Raw genomic sequence first — 10,793 nt, 5'->3', positions numbered from 1 at the left:
TTAATCAGTGTGATCACTGATCCCTGTCCTTAGTTTTGCTATGTAAAAAGTGGTCCTTTTTGGTCCTTGGTCCAGAGAGAGACACCAATAAGTTACTGAGCCTTTCCCATCTACTCATTCAGCCTGTCTGTAAAGGAGGCTGTGCTGAACACTGGAAGCACTGGCAATAACCTGAGAATTCCTTGGAGCTAAGAAATGCCCTGAACAGTTTTTCTGTTTCTAAGCCCAGGAAAACAGCCCTGGCACTATGGAAACTTCTGAGAGAGAAAAGAAAAATGAGAACCTAAAAACCAAAAAGGAAATTGCACTTCTCCTTCCTCATATCAGAATCTCAGCTGATAAGTTTTAAGATTTTTTTTTTTTTCCTTTTTCACCCTTCTTTTTATTCTATTTCTTTCCCTTATCTTCATGCCTTTCTTTGTCCATTAGCAATTCTGTCATTGCTTTTAGGTTTGCAGCTATCATGGCTCTTAGTGCAGTTTAACTTGCAGCACAGTCCAATACAAAATGCATTCTGCCCTTACTTGCCTCTTGCAGTTAACTCGCATTTGCTACATAAAATATTGCATGCTATGTCTCATCCTAGGAAGTCAGTCCCAGTTGGCAACTAACACTAGAAAAACATCTCAAACAAGGAACTGTTCCTGTAGAACTGAACATGAGGAATTTCAGCCTTAGGCAGAGGAATAGAAATACTCAGATTTTGTATATATCCAAGGAGAAACAGAAAAGGATGAGGCCAGGTCAGAGAAAATAATAAGCAAAGTGGAATAAAAAGAAATGGGGTTTGATGGTTTGAGAGGTTATTGGGAGAGCACACACCTGATTTACAGCCTGTGCAAGTTCAGAGCAGTGCTTGCTTCAGGGAGTCAGGCTCCATTTCTGAGGCTGAAAAGACCTGGTTTATATTTTTGGTCCAACACTGTAATTTCTCTCCCTTTTCTGCTTTCTGGTAAAGGTCTCTGATATTACCTTGGGAAAAATGTCAGGCTACTGCTTAGTCTGATTTCAAGCTGAGGCAGATGTTGAAAGGAAACAATGAGACAATTAGGGGAAATGGCTGCTGAGATACATGCTGAAAAATGCCAATGAGTTATGACACCCTGGAGAAAAAGAGTGTGAAGGGTTCAGTCAGCAGACAGGACTCAGGAATCACAGAATGGTTTGGGTTGGAAGAGATCTTTAAAAACCATCGATCCAACGCCCCTGCTATGGGTAGGGACATCTTTCACCAGACCAGGTTGCTCACAGCCCTGTCCAACCTCACCTGGAACACTTCCAATGACAAGGCAACCACAGCTTCTCTGGGCAACATGTTCCTGTGTCTCACCACCCTCATCATAAAGAATTTCTTCCTTATATCTAATCTAGATCTAGCTTCTTCCAGTTTAAAACCTTCGCCCCTTGTCCTGCCACTACAGGTGCTGGTAAAAAGTCTCTCTCCATCTTCCTTGTAAGTCCCCTCCAAGTATTGAAAAGCCACAATAAGGTATCCAAAACAACCAGAAGGAAGAAGGAGGAAGCTATTCTTGGCTAGTTTGTCTAGCTGGAATTTCCTCAAGGCAGATCAGAATGACACACTAGCAGGACATCCAGGGCACCAGAATGGAGGGTACACAGGGCAAAGCTGGAGGTGAGATAGAACAGTGCAAGGAAGAACAACAATTAGACAATACAGGAGAACAATGTGACAGAAGGTAAAGGAGGGATGTAGTGGACATCTGAACACAGATTATGGATAACTGGTCCTAAACAGACTGGAGCATATGTAGCTGGATTTCATTACCAAGGAGCCTCCTCATGTCTCATGTGTTCTGAGCTGGCTTCACTTCTACTTTTTATATTGTGTGCAAAGAGGGTGACTATTATACAAGAAGAGCAGCGGCAGGACAGAAGCCTGGTCCCTTGAGAAGATACATGCTTCCTGCTTTTCTTTCCAACATCCTTTCAGCACTTTCCTTCGTCTTCAGGATTGGGCCTCCCACTGGAACTAAGCCTCCCTAAGCATTTGATGAAACCTTGTTATGTCCCCAACTTTCATGTGGAGATTTCAGTTACAATAATCCTCTGTGTGCTTCCCTTGTGTCCCTTGCAAACCAAACCAAAGCAGACTCTCAGTCTCATGGAGAAAAGACTTACTTACTGGCAGTTTCAAACTTTCCACTCTGAAGAAATGGGAAATACAATCAGCAGACAGAGAAAGAAGTCACAGTGTGGCTTCATTAGCATTTTGCCATTGAAACACATCTCCAAACACAGCTGAGATATTTCAAATGCAAATTCACAATCCAGTTGCTGATTTAACTAGAATAAAGTAGACTGCACTCAGACATCAGGAAACAGCTCAACTCTTCCTTCTCAGCCATCAGAGCTGTTTGCTGTCAAAAATTGACCCTGATCTGTACTTCCATAGGATACAATGATGGTCTCTTGTGGATAAACAGTGAGCTGATATTTCTGAAGGTAAAATTTGTGCTTTGAATTTCATATGCACTGATGGCATGTCAATGGCTGTGATATAGGAAGAATCAAGCCCAGCAGTTAGTTTCAGGGATGAAAACCAAGAAAAACCAAACAACCAAACAAAAAAAACACCCCAAAAAACAAACATTAATTAAAAAAAAACCAAAACAACCACGCACACACACAAAAACAATTCACACTTTGTTTCACAGAATCACAGATTGGTTAGGGTTGGAAGGAACCTCTGGAGATCATCTAATCCAACTCACCTGGTTCACCCAGAGCAGGTCAGAACAATGCATCCAGGAGGGTTTTGAATGTCTCCAGAGAAGGAGACTCCACCACCTCTCTGGGCAGCCTGTTCCAGTGCTCTGATACCCTCAAAGTAGTTTCTCCTCATGTTTAGATGAAACCTCCTATGCTTCAGTCTGTATCTGTTGCCTCTCATCCTATCATTGGGCACCACTGAAAAGAGTCTGGTCCATCCTCTTGACAGCCACCCTTCTGATTTTTGTAAACACTGATAAGATCCCCTCTCAGGCTTCTGTTCTCCGGCCTGAACAGACCCAGCTCTCTCAGTCTCTCCTGATAAGAAACGTGCACTAGGTCCCTAATCATCTTTGTAGCCTGCCACTGGACTCCTTCAATTCCTTGTCCTTGTTAAACTGGGGAGCCCAGAACTGGACGCAGTACTCTAGATGCGGCCTCACCAGGGCAGAGGGGGAGGAAAACCTCCCTCGACCTTCTGGTCACACTTTTTTTAATGCACCCCAGGATACTGGCCACAAGGGCACATTGTTGACTCATGATCAACCTGTTGTTGACCAAACTTCCAAGTCCTTCTCTGCAATGCTGCTTTCCAGCAGGTCCACCTGTACTGCTGCCTGGGGTTGTTCCTCCCCAGGTACAGGACGCTACACTTGCCCTTCTTGAATTTCATCAGGTTCCTTGCCTAGTCCTTCAGCCTGTCCAGGTCTCACTGAATGGCAGCACAGCCTTCTGGTGTGTCAGCCCTTCCTTCCAGTTTTGTGTAATCAGCAAACTTGCTCAGGGTGCACTTAGTCTCTTTGTACAGGTCATTGATGAACAGGTTGAGCAGGACCGGACCTAATACTGACCCCTGGGGAACCCCACTAACTACAGGGTTCCAACCAGACTTTGCACCATTGATCACAACCCTCTGAGCTCTGCCATCCAGTCAGTTCATAATCCATCTCACTATGCATTCATCTAGCTCACTTCCTGAGCTTGCCTATGAGGATGTTGTGAAAGATGGTGTCAAAAGTCTTGCTAAAGTAACAGCGATACAACAGCAAGAATTACAGCAGTACAACATCATCATTTGCTGCAAAGCTACTTTCCAGGTGGTCACCCCCAGCACGTATTACTGCATGGGGTTATTCCTCCCCAGATGCAGAACTTTGCATTTCTTGTTGAACTTCATGAGGTTCCTGTCTGCCTAATTCTTCAACATGTCCAGGTTGCCCTGAATGGTCACAGAGACACCTGGTGCACTAGCCACTCCTACCAGTTCTGTATCATCTGCAAAGCTGTGAATGTTGCTTCATTATCCAGGTCATTAATGAAGAGTTAAACAGTACTAGAACCAGTATTGACTAGAGCCAGACAGCACCAGTGACTGGTCTCCAGCTGGACTTTGTTCTCCTGATGAGCAACCTCCGAGCCCCGCAGTTCAGCCACTATTCAATCCACCTCACTATCCACCTCTAGCCCATACTCCATCAAGATGTTCATACTGAAGTTCATCTCATAGGTGGTTTCACCCAATTTAGTGAGCAGGTCCACGTAATGGCAGAGGAGACAGCACCATTGCATGTGCCTTACTTCTTTTGAAAATCAAGCTGAACCAGTTGACTTAAAATTGAATTCACAAGCAAAGAGGACTAACGTTGTGACCCCACATATTGAAAAAAAAAAAAAAAAAAAAAAAAAAAAAAAAAATCGCCTTCAGAAGTTGAACACTGCTGTGGTAGAAGCTGCAGGGAAGTGAGGTACTTCTTACAAGCTTGCCAGAATGGAGAGGGGCAGCTGAGGGAATTTAGAAACACAACAAAGCAAAGAGTCTGAAAAGCAGCTAGCAGAAACCATCAGAACTAGTAAATAAAATCTTTGCTATAGTTACTGAAACCAGAAACCTTTCCCCAAGCTTCGAAGAAAACTGAAGAGCTCTGTTCTCATGGAAACAAAGCTAAGTTAACTATTTGTGACAGTGGGAGAAACTCAAGAAATTCTCTCAAAAAAAAATGCTGTTTTGTGGGGGACTAAACCAAAGGACATGTCAAAAATAAAAGTGATTGCGTAAAAGGCATAGAATTAGAAGGTCTGGGCAAGGTAATCCCATGGGTTCCCAAGAAATTTGGGGGTGAAACAGTTGCTAACAGCAGTTGATGGCCTCTTGCCTAAAACCACCTTTTAATCACCAAACCACAGGATGGCAAGGAATATAACAAAGAAGGAGAAGGGGAAAAGTCTAAGGAGACTAGAAAGCTAAAGGTTTGACATCTGTAGTGGTCAAGTTTATAAAAACTATAACAAAATAGTAAAATTATTGGATGTGTATAAGTATGATGTACTCTGGGAAGGGTCAATTTTAAGTCTCTTGTAAGGAATCCTGCCTCTTGTAGTTCTTAGAAAGTGTCAATAACCATATGCATGAGAATAATTCAGCTACCTGTTCCTCATCAAACATTTCTGAGGAAAGTGGACAGCCATGAGATAAGAAGGTTGATGTTTTCATTGTAAGTGGACAGGAAAGGTCAGTATAAATTAATGGTCAGTTCTCTCAGTGGATGGAAAGCACCTACAGAACTCTACCATGTCTGTAATAGGACCCTAGCTGTCCACTGACAGGACAGTCCTGCCATCACCTCCTTTTATGGCACCTCTAGCTAGTGCAGTCCTCCAGGTCACTCAGAGAGCCTAAACCCAGTCTTGGCTTTTTGTCTCTGCACCAGGGTGAGGAACAGCATCAGAAGTGAATCTTCCCTCTCCACATTGCATTAATCCTCTCCCAGGGATTAAGACAGAATTGGCCATGGAGCTAAAAAAGGGAAAGCAGAGCCCCTGCAGTCAAGGGAAGAACATAAAAAGGCATCGAAGCCTGGGGAATGGGGCCCCAAGGCCTGGCACTGAGTGGTTAGTAAGGGACGGCAGATATCTAATCAAAGGGATTCAGGCAGCCAGAGTTTCTTGAGAGGCTCTGAGCAATCTGACTGGTTAGAGTGGATCTAGCAACAAGTGATTCCACTGTGTACCCTCCTGCAAGGAACTGGCTAATGAAGGGAAGGGCAGGATGCTACAGTTCTTACTGCAGGAGCTGAGTTCCCCCAGCTCTAGGGGACAGTGTGAAAGCACTGCAGTCTGCTGGGACCTGAGAGAAAGGCATCCTATGCCCTTGTGCGTGGCTGACAACACTGGCCAGAGCTGCAGGGAGAAGAGAACTCTTCTGAAAGGTCAGTTGCCACCTCTCCTGATGACAGAAGGTGAACCAGGGTGCCATACACCAGGAGACTTAGGAGGAAATGGATTATACGGAGCTGAGGAAGCTCAGAGAAAAGGACACTTGAACATCCAAGGGTGAAGAAGAAACAGAGAAGAACTCAACTGGGAGTGAGAAAGGGAGGTGAGAGCAAAGAGTCGGAGGTATAAAAGAGGGGCTAGCACTGCAAGGACACTAATTTCTGGCAGGTGGTAGCGCATCACCACACAGAGCCCTGTCAGCAGCAACACTTCGTCTTGAACAAAACCACCTAGAGTGACACTGAAGCATTTTGAAGCCCAGCAGCTACTCAAAATGCTATGGTTGCAGTACCATGCAGAACGTGGTGAAAGGAAAGAAAAGTAGGAGAGATGGGAAAGAGGTGTTACTCCTCAAAAGGGTTTCTGCATTCCTCCCCCCCCCACTCATCTCTGCCAAGTTTTTGGAACACCTGAGGGTTTCAAGTAGAACACACCATGTCCCAAAGCTATCTGAGCTGAGGGAGCTCAAACTCAGCTTCGGAAATGGCAAGTCATGTGCTCACCTGTGATGACAGGCTCCCAAAATTCCTCAGGTTTAAGTGAAGGAATAAGCGAAGCAAGAACAGTATCCAGGGAGCCCTCCAACAGACAAGAAGCCCCAACATGCCTCTTTACATATACCATTAACCCAGGACTGTTTCTTCAGAACAGAACTGAGACATTATCCAACCAAAGCCAACAGAGGACACATACAGATCCATTATCTCACAGCTTCATTGTCATTTTCCAAGCATGCTTTATACATGTACCCATGGTATTGGCTTCAGCTTTAGGTACTAGTGACAGTACACTCTAATTCTGCACCAGACATGTAGCCTATGCTGCCACATCTATAGTCCCTTAATACATATTCTCCAATCCTTCACATAGCTTGTGTGGCACTACTGATGCAGCATCTCCACACATCTTTTAGCAGTTAGCTTAATACCCTAAGCTCACAGACAAGTGCTTAAACTTCACTTCAAAAAAGAACAGGAGGAGTTCATTTTGTATGGGCCAAACTTTAAAGACAACACACATACACAGACATACATGCAACGGCAGACCACAAGACTGGGGCATTTCAGTTTCAAGCCCTACACTAAGCTAAAGTGCATGAAGGCACTGAAGCGCAGAGGGCATTAGGATAGCAGAACATTTCTGCTTTTGGAAGCTCCAGTTCTGTTACTGTCAAACTCCCAAGAGGGAAGAAGAAAAAAAAAAAATCTTTAAACTATGCTTCTGTAAACTTGAGCAGGAGTCAGTTTTAAATCATTCAGGAAAGCATTTGCTGACAAGTTATGATACTGGTGGCCATGAAGGCAGAGCTGCTATTGGACTGAAGGAAGTATTCAACAAAAGCCATTACAAACTCTGCTGTCACCCAAAGCTGTTCTGGACTTTTTTAAACCAGACCTACCAAAGTCCTTCTGTCATCTTATGATTTTGCCTTCCTCCTTTGTGCCTCCTGTGTGAGAAAGACTCCCTTCCCTTCCCTTCCCTTCCCTTCCCTTCATCTCAGATGCTCCTGAGGACACCTCCAGATGCTGCAGTTCTGCTTTGTGGCTACTTCCATACCCAGGTCTAGCCCTTGCTCACATCTGACCCTGAGGCACAGATGTCCCCTGCCCAGGAGAGATCACTGTGGGCAGCCAACTCAGGAGTCAGCACACTCTTGCTGACAGATGCCAGCTGCAATTTCTTTTAAGAGAGCTCTTCACCAGTGCTAGCCAGGTCGCAGGTGATGTTTGCCTGCATCCCCCACAACTCCCGATTGCGGGGGGCCCAGCTGGTTCCTGGAGACAGTGGCTGAGCCCAGGGATTGCCAGAAGTCCTGCAACAAAGGGCAGCAGGTGGTAGCACATGGTCACAGATGAGACTGAATTTGCAAGCCCTGTCACAGGTGTCACCAACCTAGCCAGGCTTGCAGACCATGCTAGAAGAGCAGGGTAGCACCACAACTCTTTACATCCCTAAAGCACAAGACTCAACACAAAGGCTGCAAGCTACAGGCAGCGCCCTCCTCCTTCAGGGAATGTCTCTTCAGACTACTTCAAGGATTAAAAACCTGGTCTCCAAGACAGCTGACTCTGCCTCAACATGCAGGAGCTGCCATCCTAAAATGCTTATGAAAAAAAAGGGAAAGCAAGCCATTGCAAATTATCTGGCTGGCCTGCCCCAAACACAAGTGATGCAAGAAATTCAACGTAGGCTCCCAGCAGTGACAGCTGGCAAAACATGGCTCTGGTCAGGAGCCACTGCAGGCACCAGCTCCTTCTGACTGATTTTCCCATGCTCAGAAGAAGCTTCAAGAAATGTCTGTCATAGCTCCAACTCTGGACGAGGACACACAGCTATAGCTAATAGCAGCCAGCAAGATTAAGCTATCAAACTAGAAGGGCACTACATCCTGCAATGTGCTTTTCCTGACTATTAGCATGGACAAAGCTATTAGTTTGGAAGAAAAAGACCCAAACCAGTCTCTAGACTGAGAATCTATTGTTCATATAATAGTGAGCACTCAATGGCTTGCCTAGTGTGGTGAGTTGACCCTGGCTGGACACAAGGTGCCCACCAAAGCTACTCTGTGATTCCCCCTCCTCAATTAGACAGGAGAGAAAAAATATAACTGTGCTGGGTTGTCCAAGATAGGGTTAATTTCCACAGGTAGGTGGGGAAATGACATAGCCAGGACTGCTGACCCAAAACTAGTCAAAGGAGTAGTTTTACCCAGGAGTTTTGCCTTTTCTTTCCTGATTCTCCTGCCTATCCCACAGCGGGCAGGGGAGGGGTGAGCAACCAGTAAGTGATTTTACTTGCCATCTGGGGTTAAGGCTAAATTACAACAGTCCTTTTTGGCAAGCCTGGTAGGAGATGTGAAGGGTTGGGATAACAACCCACCTGACCAGAGTGTGTTAAAATATGCATTTACTATGTTAGTATATATTAGTAGTCGCTGGTCATGATGTTGCTTTGTTTCTCTACATGGCTGTGCTATGCGAATTCTTACATGCCCTATGTATCCCCTGCAGTGCTGTTTATGATCTCTGTGAGAAGGACTAAGTTTGTCACATTGCTGTCCTGTGCAATATCAACTTACGAGATGCTAATTTCTCTTGTTTCATGATTATGTTGCTATTTTTACATACCATTGTTGTCATTCACATACCTCGCGCACCACCTCTCGGAATTGATTAGTAATCACATCCAACCTACAGGGAAGACGGAGGCAGAGTGGAATTTTCCCCCATTTTATCACCTCCTTTTTCGCCTTTGGCTTAGGTACAACCGTTTTGGAGAACTTTGCATATCCTGGGAATATTCAAGCTAGCATGCTTTTATTGCTGTGTTTCCTGAATGTATCTCAGATCATGTACAAAGTTAGAAAAAGATTTTTTTAAGAATAACACCCAGAGATTTGCCTTGAGGCTAGATGGTCATGGGTGGCAGAGCATGTCAGAGAACATTGGCATATATCTAGAGGATTTCTCACCCCCAATGGTTTGGAGTTTCACTTGGGGCACTTCTATTGTCAGGTGCGAGGCAGCTAGAAAAGGGGGCATAGATCAGACAGACTTTGACTGACAACCAGACTGACCAATGAAAGTATTTCATACTATTAGCATCATGCTACATATATAGTCAGAGTCAGCTTTTCTGGTTTGTGCGATCCATTCAGGTTCAGTTCCATTCCATTAGTTCAGCCTTTTGCCATTCTGTCATTTTGCAGTTGGCCTTTAGGTCTTTTCTGCCTTTTTGATGTCTCTCTCCCCAGCTCCGGCTGTTCCAAGACAAGGGTGCTGGTTGATCAGTGTGGATGGAGTTCATGAGGAACTGCATTATCACTTTATATTTATTTTAAAATATATCTTATTAGTAGGATATTAGTATTTTTTGTTACATTATTAAACCATTTTTATCTCAACCCATGCGTTTCTCTCTTCCCTTTCAATTCTCTCCTCTACCTGGGGGGCAGGAGGGCTTGGAGTGAGCAAGCAGCTACCATGGTTTTGATTGTTAGCAACATCAGAGACTGCAGGTCTCAAGTAGCCTGCATACTGGCTTCTGCTGCATTACAAGAAACCACCAGCAACAGAGTGCAGGAAGAGATTGAAGGATTCAGCCCTTCCAGTCACAGGCCAAATCATTTTACTAGTGATTTACAGTCATAGCCAGCTTTTCCCACTGTGGACAAGAAGACTGTTCCCGATCATCACCAAATAGGAGAAGATTTACACAAGACACATTAAGTTGTTGCATTCTAGCAAGCCTCACTGTGACAAAAGACCTGGGGACCAGGAGAATCTCCAGACAGGTGTAAACTCTCCCTCATGAACTGCATTCCAGTCCTCTACGTTTCTCTATGCACAAACAGGAGTATATCCCAGCACATCCCTTAGGTATACCTCATCTGAAAATCCTACTCTGAAGAAATACTCTCTGAGGCTATTCAATCCTTTTTGCTACAAGTGCTTACTGAAAACTCAGATAAGCTTCACCATAGCTCATGGACAAGACCCTTCACCTTCTGCCTGGCCAGGACCTACACAACATATCCACCATATTCACCAAAATAGGATAACAGCTTTGCTCCTAGATCCGAAGAAATGTAGTGTGTTTTGTTTTGCAAGGTTTTTTTTGTTTGTTGTTGTGGTGGGGTTTTTTTGCCACCACGGATGCTAGAGTATTTTACAATGACACCTGTATTTACCAGTCTCATTCAAGTAGCTGACTTAAAAGATTAAGACTTCTCATCTTTACCAAGGCCACAAGACTGTACTTTTAATACAGACATACATAGAGCTTTGCTG

Source organism: Nesoenas mayeri, assembly GCF_963082525.1.
Source record: "Nesoenas mayeri genome assembly, chromosome: 1".
Classification (NCBI taxonomy): Eukaryota; Metazoa; Chordata; class Aves; order Columbiformes; family Columbidae; genus Nesoenas; species Nesoenas mayeri.
This window is presented reverse-complemented; position numbering follows the sequence as displayed.